Genomic DNA, 16,218 nt, shown 5'->3' with positions numbered 1-16,218 from the left:
TTGCCACTACTAATAACCCGCTTTCCAATACTAACCTCGGAGTTCAGAAAGGCTGAAGACATAACTTTACCATCACAGCTGTCCTACTGGTATATTGCATCATCTGGGGTATAAAAAACGGTAACCAGCACCAAGGGTTTCATTTCTGTGACAGCCTCCTCCTAAACAAGAAAGACACATTAAACACACAGACTTCCCTTGGCTTCTCCAGATGTTGTAGTGGAGTTACCAAATGCCATAATCTGTGATTCAGGTTGGTATCTAGCTGCTATTTTATAAGCAAAGACCTCCAGAAAAAGTAAATGATTTCTTGTATTAACAATGTAAATAACACAAATCTGATCATTTTAAATTGTACTCTAAATCTGGGGACTAACATATGCATATTTTTCCCTCTTGCAGGAGAAATACTATGCCAAAATCTGCATCTATTTACTACCTGATTTACTACCTGATCTGTGTACCTGGCAAATTAGTGCAGGGTCTTCGTTGAGGCCCCTGGTAAAGATGAAGCGGGAACCGGGGTTGCTCACAGCAAGTGATGAGAAATGGCATTTTCCGGCTCTCACTCTCTGACCTGGCACACTGAGTGCTGCCTAGCACCAACTCAGGCACCCTAGCACCATGGTGCGAGGGTGCCTGCATTACAGGCACATAAAAGCATACCTCAGAAGCATTGACCTTTTCTATGTGTGCTGCAGAATGAAGCACACAAAAAAAGAGGAAACAAGGAGAAATTAACATATTTCTTCTGGTTAGGCCTCTGTTATGCTGCCGTAGCATCTTAATACATTACCAGGTTTATTACCCTCACTAAATATGGTAATGTGCCAAAATCCATGGATGGATATGTGGGAATGCCCAAACTCCACTCAGGGAACGCAAGGCAGCGACTTATTCTGCCTTGCGTTACTCTGGCGTTACTAAGCCACACAGATCCATGGAGGATCTTAAGTGTGTAGTCCATGAAAGTGCGTGTTTTGTAATCTGCACATATATACACCGCATGCAGTCACATCTGCATCACACTTTGCATATAAAGGTCTGAACAACCCATGTGTAATGTTTAACTCTTTCCAGGCGGACAACAGACTTACACCTTGGAAAAACTAAAGTCCCATGACAGTAGCCTAGGTTTCTCCAAAGTCAGTCCTGGAGGGCCAGATACATGCCACATTTGCAGCATTTCCACATTTAGATATATGTTCTAATCTTAAAAATCTGGCAATGTATCTGGCGCTCGAAGACCGACTTTGGAGAACCCTACACTAGGCTTGTGTCCCATTTACTAATATATTTTTGACCTTTCTGGAATTTACAGAAGAAGTTAAATGCATTTAATAATGTGGATTTATATGCCACAAATATGGAGAAATCCACAGTAGGAAAGATCATGCTAGGGGTGGGGAAGAAGGCAACACCAGTTGTAGTTTTCACATCGGAAAAGGTCTAAACCGGGGCCTGGAGAACCTCCAATTCCAGAATGGGAAGGGCGGCAGATCACTTTATGGAAGAGCTTTAGATAAGGGGAAAAAGGTTTTACCCATAATTCTTTGAAAAAGATTACAAACAAGTCCGAAGAGCTCGAGGCAGGTTTGAACCCAGCAACAACAGCAGCAGAATAATTGTTTCAATTAAAGTTCACTGCATGGCACAGGTGTTTCTAGTTATTTATTTCTGAATCTAACTGTTTCCCAAGTGAGCATTGGAGGTTTTGTCATAGTCTTTTGACATGCATACCTTTTTTTGCATAAAAGTTTAGTTTATGATGCCACATCACATATAACAACATGAGAATTTGGCAATTATTTTGCGCCCCGGAGTGATCTAGCTTCACCTGGAGAGAGATGACTTTACTACAGACATTTCTTTCCCAGCTATTTTAGACATAATTGCAATGATAGATTTTAAAGAAATATAGGCTCTTTCTTTCAACAGGTTTTCATCAATTATATGTATAATTAAAGTGCTGCACGAACATTTGTCTAAAATAATCTTTATTTTGGAAGAGTTAAGAAATGTACTAGGAGAAAAGGTAATTTTCTTGCACGTACCTAAATCTTAAATTTTATCTAAATGATTTCAAGAGGATAATTATTGAAGGAATTTATTTTTTTAAACAAAGCGCGAGAAAGTGTTGGTTTTAATGAGCTTAACCTTTCCGAGTGCAATGGTATTATTTGAGGAACCTGACAATTTTTCAGTACTTTAAATCTTGTGGCCTGGCAGAGTTTTTCTTATACAATGTTTTATAGAACATGTTGTTCAATAATAAAGTTTATGTGTCCTTTATTTAACTTGACACTTGTTGTTCCTCATACACGCTCTATCTATCTATCTATCTATCTATCTATCTATCTATCTATCTATCTATCTATCTATCTATCTATCTATCTATCTATCTATCTATCTATCTATCTATCTATCTATCTATCTATCTATCTATCTATCTATCTATCTATATATATATATATATATATATATATATATATATATATATATATATATATATATATATATATATATATATATATATATATATATGTGAATATATTATTCCCAACTGTATTAATGTATTAAACTGAGGAGCCAGCACACCCAGCACACGTTGTTGTGGGGTTCTCTCGTTTATTGCATTGGTAACAGCATACACAAGAACAGGGACGCGTTTCAGCAGTCAAGCTACCTTTGTCAACCTGAATTGCGCCATATTGGTGCTTCTTTTACAGCTTACATTTCATTAGAATTGAAGATGCACTTCACTTCACAGTGATTGGGTAACTATAAGCATGTGAACAAATGGTTTAAAAAATTATATTCTGTATTTTACACTGGATGTAACAGAGGTTATATTAAAGTGTGAGCAGATGCATTGTATTGTCACATGAATGATATCATCCGTGATGTGACCATTGATATCAAATGAGATGTCATCAGTGATGTCATTTGTTATGTCATCAGTGATGTCATTTGAGATGTCATCAGTGATGTCATTTGAGATGTCATCAGTGATGTCATTTGAGATGTCATCAGTGATGTCACTGACCATGTCATGAATATGTAATATGTGACATCATCAGCAGTGGATTGCGGGTGCGCGATATATAGTTAGTGCAACTAACTATATATGAAATTTCAATGGTTTTGTGTGAGTAAAATAAGGTTTTGTAAATGCTAATTCCTAACTATATATGGTCTATAACCCATGGTTTTTTCAGTGAATTTTCAAGGTTTTGTAAATGCTAATTCCTAACTATATATGGTCTATAACCTATGGTTTTTTCAGTGAATTTCAATGGTTTTTTAATAGCAAATATCAAAAGCTTTAAAATGTGAAGTACGTGGTAGGTAAAAACATTTTCGTGTTTATGCACGCTGATGTGCTTTGAAGGCTGCCCCCCCCCTCTTTTCTTTTAGGAGTATTCTCTCTTTGCAGATAGTGAAGGGTAGGGAACGCAGGCCTTTGCCCCCGTTGTAATGCGTCATGCCTGCTTCCCTCTCCATTTGATTGATTGTTATCCAAGCATTTACTGTTTTAGAATTGGTTCTCTTTGGTTCATTCTCTATTTACAAACAAGCACAGAGTCGCAATACTCTGTTTAGTCTTTGCAGATAGTGAAAAATCGTTAAAAAAACAAAAGGAATCAAGCAAAATCAGTAGGCCACTAATGGGATCTCTTTTTGACCTCGCTAAAATAGAAACATTAGGAACAACCCCTCATGAGAAATACGAAACTAGTGAGAGGAACTCAGCTCGACACCATGATGGCTGCAAGACAGCTCGGCTCCGCCGCCCACCCCGCCCAAAATAACGACAAACCCTATGCAAATATTATAAATATATACAACACACCAGCAAAGTAACAGGGTAAAACGTGTTAATAAATAACTATTTACATGGCAGCCTGCTGCAACATCGATCCAAATGCATGCCGCCATTCCCAGGATTTCTCCCCGACTACTCTGTGGCCTACGAGATGGTTCAGTATGGGCAAATATACACTTGGGGATTCACAAGCAACAACAAGCCTTTGTATTTGGGGCTCAAAATCAACAACAGTGACAGAGAACAGAAGCGAACTAAGCACTCATGGGCTACGTTTAAACGTAACATCATCTCCCCAGAGGTTCATCACCTTACACAGACATGCACTCTGATCTCCTTGGCCTCAGTCAAACATTAATAGTAAGATTTTCATAGGTGAGTGTAGGTTCATGGTTTTACATCCACAGACTAAAAGCCTGGAGTGGGACTGAAAGAACCATAACTAGGTAAGAAGGAAGGCAGAGGCTGTAGGAAGGACTCTGGATATGGTATGTTGCTTGGTCCCTGAGATGCTTCGATGTCACTGCCTTGCACAAATGTCATAAGTCCTGGATGTTGGGTGCCATAGTTGAGTGTTCCGAGCAGCGCTTGTAACACTGTCTGAAGCTCATTTGCACCTGCTGCAGCTTCACTATTCTCAAAGTAAGTGGGGCTGTTTGATGACCTGACTGCATTGGAAAGCAATGTGATGCGGTGCCTCCCTGAACCGCTTGACGGAGGCCCCCGAGGGGCGGTGAGGTGGCGCGGACTCGGAGGGGGCGCTTGGCTCCTGCCCCCTCCCCAAGTCTTGTTGCCCTGGTGTGGCCTGAGATCACCCCCGACATAGTCGGCCGGCTCCCGGGGTCAGGCAGAACTTTTTGCCTTTTGGTGACTCTTCCATTCTGGACCTTATCCCACAATCCGTTTGACCTGAAGACATGTCCTGCGGTGCCCTAGTCCGACCATCACATATACCTGCGCCAGGAGACGGCGTGGGGTGCACTAGAAGGGAGAGGCGGCGCAAACGAGCCTCCCCCACCTCCCCAGGTGGAGGTTTCTCAGCTACACCCCAGCGCTTCACTCGGCCAGCTGACTTGCGCCCGCTCTTGCGGCACAGTGCCTCGCTCGGCCAGCTGAATTGCGCCTGCTCTACACCTTGTCCCACAATCCGTCTGACCTGAAGACACGTCCTGCGGTGCCCTGATCCGACCATCACATATACCTGCGCCAGGAGACGGCGTGGGGTGCACTAGAAGGGAGAGGCGGCGAGAACGAGGCTCCCCCACCTCCCCAGGTGGAGGTTTCTCAGCTACACCCCAGCGCTTCACTCGACCAGCTGACTTGCGCCCGCTCTTGCGACACAGTGCCTCGCTCGGCCAGCTGAATTGCGCCTGCTCTTGCTATTACAGCGTCTCACTCGCCATCCAATGGAATTGCACCCAATCTTGCGGTACAGCGACATGCGGCTGCCACGGAGCTCACAAAATGGCGGTCGGCTCCACAGACTTGGGCCTGGCCTGCGAGGATGGCTCAGGGCAACCCTGGAACTCGGACGCTTGACTGCTAGGGCATGGGCCCCATTCCCAAAAGCATCCCCTCAGCCTTGAAGATTCTACAAGAGTCACCGGGGCCCCCGACTCCCGCACACTTCCGGTGGGGAGCGACTGCCATGATTGCTCGCGGAATGGCCACGACGGAGCCACGAGATGGTGGTATTCTCATGCTGACGCCAGCTTCAGTCTGAAACATCCAGAAACACTGTAGACTACCAATTTGATCAGTTCCGGTGGACCTCCAACGTGACCCGGTAGAGAAGAACTAGCCCTCCCCTCTTTGACTGATGGTTCTTGTTGCCTGTCCCTTCTGTTGTCATTTAACAGAACTTTTTGGACTGCTGAAAGGGGTTCTGTTCCGACCGCTGGTTAGTGGAGACATTTTGACTATATTCTGGACCTGCATTGTCGCGTAATGCGTCATATGACGCGCCGCGTTAGCGCACCCGGAATTGCTCCGGTGCGCGAGGCGCGAAGCGCAGCTTCCCAGAAGCGCGGCGCGGAGCGCGTAACGTAAGCATAACAGGTCATGTGACTTGTTAATAAAACTTTTCATTGGTTCATTTTACTTTTGGTTTCCTAATGATGGAAGGCTTGGTCATATGACCTAAAAATAACACTTTTCATTGGTTTAGAACATTTTTTTTTCCCAAATGATGAAAGCCCCACCTTTTTTTTCTCACTCTGACTTGTAAAGCAAAGGACCCAGATGCATTTACAGTTTATCACTAACAATGTTCCAGGTTAATGTATTTTCCCGGGAAATTTACAACTGTCCTGCAAGTAAAATATTCCTATTTCGAGAAAAAGGGCGTTTCTTCGTCCCATGAGGGAGCCGTTGAGCAAAAGAGGCTCGGCCTGCTGTCTTAGTCACTGATAGGCCTGGATATCGGATTCTTATCGATCACTTTATGTTGCAGGAGTGGAAAACACAACAGCCCTTGACAATTTATCTTTACAGCATTCCTGCGTATTATACCTTTTAACCGTCATGTAATCGGGCTGCTTTATTTCACTTGCCTTTTACTGATTTGAAAACAGTGACTATTATTCAAAACTTTACCAATCTAGGTACTACTACCATGTTTTGTTTTAAAAACCTTTATTGTGAAAATGTCAGTATACAAATACGGGCCTATAACCACGTGGGCCGGCCACGGAGCAAACTGGAATCATATATGATGAGGGGACATTTACAATGTAGAAGAACGTAACGGGCGGGCCATTAGGTTGGAAGAACTAAGGTGTCTAACAGTTGCGAAATCGGTGGAAGTAAATTTTATAATTAAAGTACGACAGGGCCAGTTACAATAAAATTATCTAGATATACATTTGCGGGCAAGTACCATGGGTGACGTTAATTCGAACTTTCAATAGTACAGTAATCAATAACACATCAGAACTTAATATCAATACGGATGTCCAAATGTTCATTCAGTACCCGTCCCCGCCCGCCATGTGCTTCAAAACTGCATACGTATCTCGTGATATCAAGGCTGGGAAACCAGTACACAACAAGGAGTTGCGAGTCCCATTTATACCGGCGCCATTTTGGGCGAGGCCGGGCAGGTCCAGGATATAGTCAAAATGTCTCCACCAACCAGCGGTCGGACCAGAACCCCTTTCGGCAGTCAAAAAAGGTTCCGTTAAATGACAACAGAAGAGATAGGCAACAAGAACCATCAGTCAAAAGAGGGGAGGGCAACTTCTTCCCTACCGGGTCACGTTCGGCCTCCACCGGAACTGATCGAATTGGTAGTCTACAGTGTTTCTGGATGTTTCAGACTGAAGCTGGCGTCAGCATGAGAGCACCACCATCTCGTGGCTCCATCATGACCATTCCGCAAGCAATCATGGCAGCCGCTCCCCACCGGAGGCCTGCGGGAGTCGGGGGCCCCGGTGACTTTTGTAGAATCTTCAAGGCTGAGGGGACGCTTTCGGGAATGGGGCCCATGCCCTAGCAGGCAAACGTCCGAGTTCCAAGGTGTCCCAGGGCCATTTTAGTGGACCAGGCCCAAATCCAAAGAGCCGGCCGCCATTTTGAGAGTCCTGTGGCAGCCGCCTATCGCTGCACCGCAAGAGTGGGCGCAATTCAACTGGATGGTGGGGGAGACGCTGTAGCCGCAAGAGCGGGCGCAACTCAACTGGATGGCGGGTGAGGCACTGTGCCGCAAGAGCGGGCGCAACTCAACTGGATGGCGACTGAAATGCCAAGGGGCGCCCTACTGCAGCTGAGGAGCCTCCACCTGGGGAGGCGGGGGAGGCCCGTTCGCGCCGCCTCCCCCCCCTGGGGCGCCCCACGCCGTTTTTCGGCGCAGCATTGTTGGACGGCCAGACCAGTGCGGCAACTTGCTGGACACCACCTCGGTGCCGTCCGGATCTCGGCACGTTGTGCTTCCTTCGGCCTATTCGCACAACGGTACGCTACTGACGCCGCCTCACAGGCCGACGGATTTTTTAGGCTTTTTATAACCCAAAGCCAACTAAAAGACAGGCCAAAGCAGCCCATTGTTGCTACTCCGGGGAGGGAGGAGCAAGGACAGTGTCAAACGGACGGTGAATGCTTTGAGATGGATGTTGCAGCAGGCTGCCATGTAAATAGTTGTTTAAAATGTTTTTTTTTAGCGTGTTTACTTTGTTGGAGCGTTGTATATATTTATAAGTTATTAAAGTGTTATAATCCTACTACTTTGTTGGAGTGCTATATATTTGTAATGTGACACATTCTTGTGAAGACTTTGATGTACAGAAAGGCATCCCTGGAATCTTCCGCTTCAGGCTCGGTCCCAAACACCCTTACAGTGAGAATCCCCTCCCCAATCACAATACAGGATCATTATCAGATATTAGGAACAGCAGGACATTCCGCCAATTCCCGGAATGCGTGTGGTGTGACGGATCTCATGGGGTGGGGGACTTGATCTACTGTAACTCCTTTGAAGAAAGGTGAATCTTTACAGATGGGGCCATAAACTACTTCCGCAGGGCTACGTAATAGCCTGGGACCGGCCTGGACAATCGGACACAGAGGAAGAGGAGTGTCAGAGGGTGCGGTAGTGAATAGGGTGAAAGGGAGTTGTCGGGCGGGCACGGGGTGTGATTCTCCGGGAAGAGCAGCGCAGATTGGGGGAGGTTTATGGCCCATGCATGAGAGAGAGAGCGGGGGTGACCAGTGCGTGGAGGAGATGCTTGCGAGGGTAGGGAGCCGTGCTGAGGATCGGCGGCGTGCAGAGAGTGGGTCTGGTCAATAACATGGAATCGGCTGTATATAGACTGCAAGGGCAAAGGAGACGAGAAATGGGGAGGAAAATATGGGCACTAATTACTAGCTGGATACGTTAAACACCTGTGGCACTGTCTCTCCGTACATTATCTAGGCTCCCCTTGCTTAATGCTCATATCTCTCTTTCTCACGTAGGATTTTCTTTGCTCTTTTCCTTTTTTCTGTTTTGCTTCTGCTAATCTACTGCCTTGTTTACTCCTTTTCTCTTTTTTTCGCTCTCCTCCGGCTAGGGGACATGCGGCCCGAGGGATTTGCTTTTTTGTTTAGTCTTTTTTCGGTCACATTTTTACTTTTGAAACATGTGTTAAGGTATGTATTATTTTGCTATATTTTGTGCCATGACCAATTGACAGTGATTTAAGAAAAACAATTTTATAAATTAAAGAAAAGCTTTTTTTTCTGGTTGACCCAGAAGGACCTCTCTACCATCTGGATTGCAAACAAATAATAGGCCATGTGCTCTTGTCATTTGGTACTTATGCACTACACATTGTGTGCAGTAGGTATCACTGTCTTCTACTTATACATAATATGTGTGGCATATGTATTTCTTTTCTTTCTATTGATATATTTGAAGAAAGATATTTAGTGTAACTCTTCACCGCCCAAAAGGTTGATGGTAAAAAGAAGTCAAACGCCTACCATAACCAAAAATGCTGTCAGTGTAAGGTAATCCAAATTTCAAGAAGAAGAGAGGAGTACAGATTCAAAATGGAAGAAATGGAAAAATGAGAACTAACATTGCATGCAAAATTTAATTGTTAAAGTATGCCCTCAAATATCCATAAGAGAAATACTGAGACGGGCGTTTTCAATAAAAGGTCTACTGAACAGTCTTCTTTCTCATGCAAGAGAGGTGCACTGCTACAATCGTTTGACAGAGTGCAAAGTATAATGTGTACAGCAAGAATAGTATTATAAAATAATACTGTAAGAGTATTGTATGGTTTCTAAGCAAATTAAAAATACAGACATAAATAACATAGACTAAAATACTCAACTGGGGCTTCTAAAATACGCCTCCCCCAGTGTACCTAACCTAGGTCTAGTACGAGGGAAGAAGTAAGTATGGTCTTTTGTATAGGTTTAGTTTTGCCAAGAATCTATCTAAGGTTTCTCTAGGTTCTAATCAGCTTCATACCTTTAGAATGAAGGAGGTCTGGTATCTCTGTCTCGGGACTCGATTTCCCAACACCCCGCAAGGGGAGTCAGAAACACTGGAGCTGGGTTTCTCAGCAGAGAAGGGCAGTTTCCTGATAAGTGCATCAGCTGGAGAGTCAGCTTCCTTCAGCACTTGCAGTAGCGAGCTGCGTCGGACAAGTAGGTTGTCAAACTGCTCGGAACCACAGTGTTTTCCATAGCAAGTGAAGGTATATTTATACCTTGAAGGTGTTTAGGAATGCCATAGTTGACGTACAGTCGGGCATATGAACATCATGAATGTACCTCTGGGGACTAGTTGTTCATTGTAAAACTAACTAAGTTCTTGGAGAAATCAATATTCAAGCAAGGGGAAGTCCATAACGACTTAAGCTGGTTTTCCAAGAAATCGTTGTGACATTTGGTGAACGGATGGAAGTAGCCATGCCTGTATTTAGGTAGCATGTCTATGCCTTAATAAGGGCTACATTTCAATGCCTATGTAAGAGCAACGTGTTTTGTATCTACATAAGGGCATGAATCGGGAAAATTCAATTGGAACCTAAAACGATATACAACAAAAGGACCTTGGGGACCGCGTACCCCTCCTGGTACTTTCTATAATTCCTACTCAGCTGGAATTCTGAGAGCTGGTCAGATGATATCATCATTGCAGTCAGTGACCATGTCATGAGGGATGAAATATGTAAGAACATAGGCAGTGCATTGCAGGGGGACAAGTTATCTATAACTCAGCTAACTATAACTGCTGAATTTCTCTGGATTTGTTTGAGTGAAATATCAGCCTAACTATAACGTCCCTGTAACTTTTAGATTTTCGAGTGAATATCTACGTTTTTTTTAATCCTATTTCCTAATTATAACAGCCCTGTAACCTCTGTTTTTTCAGTGAATATAGATATATCTATATAGATATAGCTACCTTTGACCCTGTCACCAGGCAGGTTGCTCCCCTCACCGCCACGCACCCCCTCTTTGACCCCTGACCCCCCGCCTGCATCGCTGCTAAAGTACTGTTCTGTTCCTCTGTCATTCTTGCTTTCTGTGCCCGTTTTCTGCCCCTGCTAGTTTTACTCTGCCCAACCTGCTTTTGTGCCCATTTTTGCCCCTGTTTGTTGTTGTTCCTGATTGTTGTTGTTCTGCCCACATTTTCCCTGCTCCCTCGCCCTCCGTGTCCCCCCGCCTCCGTTTTCCCACCGCTGGGTACCTGCAGCCCACCTCCTTGCCACCCATTGGCTGCCCCGCTCCCACCTCCCAGCTGCTCCTCCTATTATGGAGGCCGTGCTGCGGCCGCGCAGCGGTCACGCGCATCTGCCCATGGACCACGCCCAGCGCCGGACCCCTGGACCCCGCAAAACCAGACTGCACTATGACTCCAGCACCCTCCACGCACTCAACCCCGGACAAAACAACCCCTGCTACCGGGCCATCCTGAAGTGCACCCAAGGGCCTTTCACCTGCTGGGACTGCAGATTCACCATCATCCAGCCCACCAATCCACCAACCAGAGAACCCAACTACCTCCGCTGCATCCTTCTCAACACCCGCTCCGCCCGCAAGCACGCCATCGAACTCTGGGACCTCCTAGACTCCACCGCCCCGACGTCGCCTTCTTGACGGAGACCTGGCTGAACGCCACCTCAGCACCAGACATCGCCATAGCCATCCCACCGGGATACAAGATCTCCCTCAGAGACCGCTCAAACGGAGTTGGAGGAGGAATCACCATCATCCACAAAGACACCAACACCGACCCCAACACCACCCTCAGAGAAACACTTGTCTACAGACCACCCCGACCTCGACCACAGTTCAGCGACATCATCACCGACCTCGTCAGCACCCACGCCCTCGCCTCCACGGACTACATCCTCCTCAGGGACATGAACTTCCACCTCGAAAACAACAACGACGCCTACTCCACCGCCCTGATCGACAATCTCGCCAACCTCGGACTCAAACAGCTTGTGAGGACAACCACCCATGCCGCTGGACACATGCTGGACCCCATCTTCTCCGCAAGCGCCCACGTCTCCTTCAACCACACCACCGAATCCCAGTGGACCGACCACAGATGCGTCCATTTCACCTTCAGGAAACCCACCACACACCACTGCACCCAACAGCTGCCACGTCGCTGCTGAGGCAAGGTCACCAAGGACGAACTGACTACCACCCTTGCTCTGAGACCACCCGCCGACCTCATCAACCCCAACCCCACTGCCACCAACCTCAAACCTCAAAGTGGATCAACGACTGCGCCATCACCCTCGCCCCTCTCAAAATTTCCACAACCAACCACACCAACAAGAAAGCCGCCTGGTTCATCGAAGACCTCCGGACCTCCAAACACACCTGTCGGAAGCTGGAGAAGAAATGGGTCCGCGACCGTTCACACAGCACACAAGAACGCCACCCGCAGACACCACCAACTCATCAGGACCACCAAGGGGACCCCCTTCAAGGACCGCCTAGACAACAATACACACAACACCAAAGAGCTCTTCAGCATCGTGAAAGAACTCTCCAACCCCAGCTCCAATACCAACAACATCCCACCATCACAAGACCTGTGCGACTCCCTAGCCACCTTCTTTCACCGCAAGATCACCGACATCCATGACAGCTTCAACCCCGACACCCCTGCACCCACCACTGAGACCACCACCCCTGCGACCTCCACCTGCACAAATCGCCTGACCGCCTGGTCTAACGTCAGCGACGAAGACACCATCAAAGCCATGAACTCCAACCACTGCGATCCCCATCCCACTCCTGCCCTCACCACGTTTTCAACAAAGCCAGCACAACCATTGCGCCCCACCTCCGGAAAACAATCAACATCTCCTTCGAGACAGCAACCTTCCCGGAAAGCTGGAAGCACGCCGAGATCAACGCCTTATTGAAGAAACCCAAGGCGGACCCCAGGTACCTCAAGAACATTCGGCCCATCTCTCTGCTCCCGTTCCCGGCAAAAGTAACAGAGAAGATTGTCAACAAACAGCATACTCGCTACCTCGAAGACAACAACATCCTGGACCCTTCCCAATCAGGCTTCCGCAGCAACCACAGCACCGAGACCGCCCTCATCGCCGCCACCGACGACATCAGGATCCTGATGGACAAAGGAGAAACAGCCGCCCTCATCCTCCTGGACCTATCAGCAGCCTTCGACACGGTCTGCCACTGCACCCTATCAGCACGCCTCAGGGACGCCGGAATCCTAGAGAGGCCCTGGCCTGGACCACATCCTTCCTCTCCAGCAGAACCCAGAGCTTCTGTCTCCCACCCTTCCGCTCAAAAACCACTGAGATCATCTGCGGCGTCCCATAGGGATCCTCCCTCTGCCCGACGCTGTTTAATATCTACATGGCACCGCTTGCCCACGTCGCACGACAACATAACCTCAACATCATCCCCTACGCGACAACACCCAGCTGATCATATCCCTCACTGAAGACCCCCACACTGCCAAAGCCAACCTCCACAGAGGAATGAAGGCTGTCGCCGACTAGATGAAGGACAGCAGACTGTAGCTGAACTCGGACAAGAAGGAGGTCCTCATCCTCAGACCCACCCCATCAGCCTGGGAAGACTCCTGGTGAGCCACATCGCTAGGCACAGCCCCGGAACCCACCAACCACGCACGCAACCTGGGGTTCATCCTCGACTCTGCCCCCTCCATGACCAAGCAAGTCAACACCGTCTCCGCTTCCTGCTTCAACAGTCTCCGAATACTCCGTAAGATCTTCAAATAGATTCCTCCCGACACAAGGAAGACCGTCACCCATGCCCTCATCACCAGCAGACTCGACTACGGGAACGCTCTCTACTAAGGAACTACAACCAAGCTCCTAAAATGACTACAACGAATCCAGAACGCTTCGGTACGACTGTTCCTCAAAATCCCCCAGCGCAGCCACATCACACCCCACCTGAAAGGCCTACACTGGCTCCGCGTCAACAAGAGGATCACCTTGAAACTCCTCATCCACGCACACAAAGCACTACACAACACCGGACCCACATACCTCAATGACCGACTCAGCTTCCACACCCCCACCCGCAGCCTCCGCTCCGCCAACCTCGCCCTCACCACAGGAGGAACAAGTACGGGAGGGACAAGTAAGAAGTTTTGGCACCCAAAAAGGATCAGAAGATGTTGCCTGTAGCTCACTGGAGAGCTGGAATTAATGCATAAATTAATAGTTAGAACAGCAAAACCCACTGGAAGGACATATCATTAGGTGGAAAAACTACAGATCCCAGAATGCTGTGATTAAAACACCGCCCACTGGAGGGCCACCCATTGAATGACGATAAATAGAGCACAAAATGGTTTCTGCTTTTCACCTTTTTTTGCCTGATAACAAGCTGTGTGCCCGTGCACAAGGAACAGTGGTTCTGAAACGCGTAGGGATGGGAATGTATTCAGAATGCAACTACCGATCATGATGCAATAAAGAACAATGCTTCAAGGGAGCCGAGTTTGGGCTGCTTTGTGAGTGTGATCTCGAAGGTGAGAATCTTTTGTTGTTGAAATATATATATATATATATATATATATATATATATATATATATATATATATATATATATATATATATATATATATATATATATATATATATATATATCCACACAGAAGTTTGCCTGCTGAAAGAGGACTCCTCTCAGGTGAGTTCGATATTGAGCACCCTTTATTCAGCGAAAGCAGTCAAAGAGAAACAGGCATCGCAGCAAAAAGTTAAAATCCCTCCCAACGCGTTTCGTGCTCGAAATAGCACTTCATCGTGGGGTACTGGGATACTGCTGATTAAAACCGGCAAAGTCTGCTTACTGCATTTTAACCAAATGTCTCCACCCCAATGGGTGTGGCCACCACCTATGGCTGATGGTAAAGGAAGTCCTTGCTTTATTACTCAAGTGAGTTGCCAGATTCCAATTCAACAAAGTGCGCATTAAAATCCCCAGTGGGTGTGCTAACTGCATACTGGGCTCTTTGCTGCTGCTCAGTGCGTTGAAACGCTCTCACTCGACCTTCACGCTGAGATGTCATGTGGCATCTCAACAGGACGGCGTCAAGCACAGCGGGGTCACTCTCGCGACTCAGGCTCACGTGAGCAAGAGGTAGGCTTACCTCGAAACACCTAGGGTTTGTTCCTTTGCCAATAAACCTTAGCACTGCATTAATAACTTGGGCCTCGACTCTGGTATCTTGACAAGAAGAGAGTGCCAGGAATTTGAGAAAATATATATATATATATATGTTATATATATATATATATATATATATATATATATATATATATATATATATATATACAGAAAACTGCTCTAGGAAACCGCTTCCCACGTGGAACTCCAGCAGAAAACAAGCAGACACGAACCCAGGCTGTGTGCCAAAAATCTCTGTGCGTTTATTTGTTGACGGCCATAAAGCGTATATATACATCTCTTACTGACAGTCTCCAGTAGGTAGTTGTAGTTAGGACCGAGTTTCCATAGGAAATACATTTTTTCACTGATGGGGCCCTCAGGTCAGCGCTTGTCTTGAAAGTTTCGGGGTGATTCATTAAGCGAGGGGTGAGAAAAAGGGGGGTCCCAAAACGCATTTTCTCCATGTTCATTTCATAGGAAACTTCAGACAAAGCTACAGCTCAACCAAGAGCGCGCCAGGAGGCTCTTTTTCAGAGTGCTGGAGAAAGGGGGCATGGCCTATACCCACCTCTCAGCAATCCCACCATGTGGGGCTGATGAGGTAACAGGTAGGCTAGTTGGCCCCTAAGGACCTCAAGATTTATTTCCAGCAGATCCCTGTGTACAAAAGCAATGCTGGCTCCAGCAGGCTCTCCTGTGGTCCCCAAAATACAGTCTGGGTACTCATGGTGGAACCAGGGCACCCAGTCAGATATGGCCAGATCTGTGGAATGGGGCACCCAGGGCAAAAATCATCTGGGGGGCAGTCCATGTTGCCCCCTTCCCCAATGAACATTGGCCCAGCCCCAAGGGATTGAGTCCCTGGGGCGGAAGTAGCCCTCATGGTGATGTCACAGTAGCTAAACCTTAAGCACTTACAAATATAAAGATAGCGGAGCCCCAGCTAAAGCTTTACTACAGTAAAGCACAAATGATCCTAACTTTTAGGACTTGGCGAGCACAAAGATAATGTATTTCCTTTCATATTCCATGTTGAAAAATGATCTGAAATTCTTAAAGCAGGTGAATGCATTGTTGATCTATTGGAGCACTATCTAATCAAGGGAAGACTGTGATGAGTGGTTTCTTTCTTTTCATCTCCAGGTGAGAGCAGGTTCTCTCTCTGAAATACCCTAAGTAAGTATGTTGCCTGCTGAAAGAGGACTCCTCACAGGTGAGTTCGATATTGAGCACCCTTTATTCAGCGAAAGCAGTCA

This window comes from Lissotriton vulgaris, chromosome 2_2 (genome assembly GCF_964263255.1).
Source record: "Lissotriton vulgaris chromosome 2_2, aLisVul1.2, whole genome shotgun sequence".
In the NCBI taxonomy this organism is placed as follows: domain Eukaryota; kingdom Metazoa; phylum Chordata; class Amphibia; order Caudata; family Salamandridae; genus Lissotriton; species Lissotriton vulgaris.
This window is presented reverse-complemented; position numbering follows the sequence as displayed.